Source organism: Choloepus didactylus, chromosome 4, assembly GCF_015220235.1.
Source record: "Choloepus didactylus isolate mChoDid1 chromosome 4, mChoDid1.pri, whole genome shotgun sequence".
NCBI classification, from domain to species: domain Eukaryota; kingdom Metazoa; phylum Chordata; class Mammalia; order Pilosa; family Megalonychidae; genus Choloepus; species Choloepus didactylus.
The window spans coordinates 71,921,221-71,923,903 of record NC_051310.1 but is presented as its reverse complement, the minus strand read 5'-3'; positions in this window follow the sequence as shown (position 1 = coordinate 71,923,903).

Genomic DNA, 2,683 nt, shown 5'->3' with positions numbered 1-2,683 from the left:
TGTGGGGTTTTTTTGGTTGTTGTTTGCCTGTTTGTTTTTAATTTTTTGATAAACAAAGTTAAAAAATTGAAAAAAAATCAGTAGAAAAATGGGAGTAAAAACTAAATGACAAATAGGGTGGGATGGGGGATGGTTTGGATATTCTCTTTTCACTTTTATTTTTTATTCTTATTCTGATTCTTTCTGATGTAAGGAAAATGTTCAGAAATAGATTGTGGTGATGAACGCATAACTATATGATCATACTGTGAACAGTTCATTGTATACCATGGATGACTGTATGGTTTGTGAATATATTTCAATAAAACTGAATTAAAAAAAAAAAAAAAAAAAAAAAAGAGTACCCACCAGAGTGACCTCTCAGCTCCTTTTGGAATCTCTCAGCCACTGAAACATTTCATTTCATTTCACATCCCCCTTTTGGTCAAGAAGATGTTCTCCATCCATGATGCCAGGTCCAGATTCCTCCCCAGGAGTCATATTCCACATTGCCAGGGAGATTTACACCCCTGGGTGTCAGATCCCATGTAGGGGTGGGGGCATTTATTTCACCTGCCAAGTTGGCTTAGTTAGAGAGAGAGGGCCACATCTGAGCAACAAAGAGGCATTCGGGAGGAGGCTCTTAGGCACAATTGTAGGGAGGCCTAGCCTCTCCTTTGCAGCAACAGTCTTCCCAGGGGCAAGTCCCCTGACTGAGGGCTCAGCCCATCAAACCACCAGTCCCCTATGTCTGTGAGCACATCAGCAACCATCAAGGTGGGGAAGCCCAACATCCCTGCATTCTCCCCCAGCAATGTTCACATTAGTGGTAGCATATAATGTTTCTGTTTTTGTGTCTGGCTTATTTTGCTCAGCATTATGTCTTCAAGTTTCATCCAAGTTGTCATATGTTTCATGACATTGTTCCTTCTTACTGCTGTGTAGTGTTCCATTGTGTGTATATACCACATTTTATTTATCCACTCATCTGTTGAAGGACATTTGGGTTGTTTCCATCTCTTGGCAATTGTGAATAATGCTGCTATGAACATTGGCATGCAGATACCTGTTCAAGAAACTTTTAAGCAGCTGAGAAAGGAAAAGAAGAGGATACAGATAACAAAAATCAGAAATGAAAAGGAGTGCATTACTGCCAAGCAACTGAAATAGAAAGGTCTATAAGGGAATACTATGAACAATTTTACACCCAAAAATTAGATAACTTAGATGACATGGACAAATTCTTAGAAACACACAATCTGCCTACATTGACTCAAGAAGAATTAGAAGATCTCAACAAACCAATTGCTAGTAAAGCAATCAAATCAGTAATCAAAACTTCCCCAAGAAGAAAAGCTGAGGACCAGATGACTTCATAGGGAAATTCTCCCCAAAATACCAAGAAAACTACTACAATTCTGCTCAAACTCTTCTAAAAAATTGAAGATATGGGAACACTTCCTAATTAATTCTCCAAAGCCAACATCACCCTGCTAAGCCAGGTATAGACCACAAAGAAAGAAAACTGCAAAGGAATATTTCCTATGAACATCAATGCAAAAATCCTCAACAAAATAATAGCAAACTGTGTACAACAGCATACTAAAATAATTATATTCCATGATCAGGTGGGATTTATCCCAGATATGCAAGGTTGATTCAACATAAAATCAGTGAATGGAATACCCCATATTAACAAAATAAAAGAGAAAACCTACATGATCATCTCAATTTATGCAGAAAAGATGTGACAAAATTCAACACTCTTTAGTAATAAAAACCCTTAAAGCAGTAGGAATAGTGGGAAACTTCAACAACATAATGAAGAGGTATAAGAAAAGCCCACAGCTAACATCCTACTTAGTGGTGAAAAACTGAAAGCTTTCTCTCTAAGTTCAGGAACAATACAAGGATTCCAGTTGCCACCACTGTTATTCACCATTGTTCTGGAAGTTCATGCCAGAGCAATTAGGCAAGAATCAGAAATAAATGTTACCATTATTGGAATTTGCAGATGACATTATCCTATATACGGAAAATCCTGAAAAATCCACAACAAAGCTCCTAGAACTAAGAAATGAATTTAGGAAAGTGATGGGGTACAATATCAGCACCCAAAGATCAGCAGTGTTTATATAGTAAGCAATGAACAATCATAAGTAGAAATCAAGAAAAATATGCCATTCACAATAGCAACTAAAAATTCAGATATATAAGAATAAATCTAACCAAGGGTGTGAAGGACTTGTACACAGAAACTAGAAAGCACTGCTAAAACAAATCAAAAAGATTTAAATGACAAGAATGATATTCTGTGTTCATGGATTGGAAGACTAAATATAATTAAGATGGCAATTTTACCCTAAGCAATTTATAAATTAAATACAATCCCAATAAAAACTCCAAAAACTTTCTTTGCAGAAATGGAAAAGCCAATCATCAAATTTACATGGAAGGGAAAGGAGCCCAAAATATCTAAAGCCATCTTGAAAAAGAACAAGAAGTTGGAGGACTCACACTTTCTGATCTTAAAACTTGTTACAAAGCCACAGTAATCCAGAACACACAGTATTGGCACAAGGACAAACATATGGACCAATGGAAGCAAGCTGAGAGCTCAAAATTCAGCCCTCACATTTTTCTCCAAATGATTTTTGACAATAGGGCAGAGAATTCTCAATTGGGAAAGAACAGTCTCTTCAAC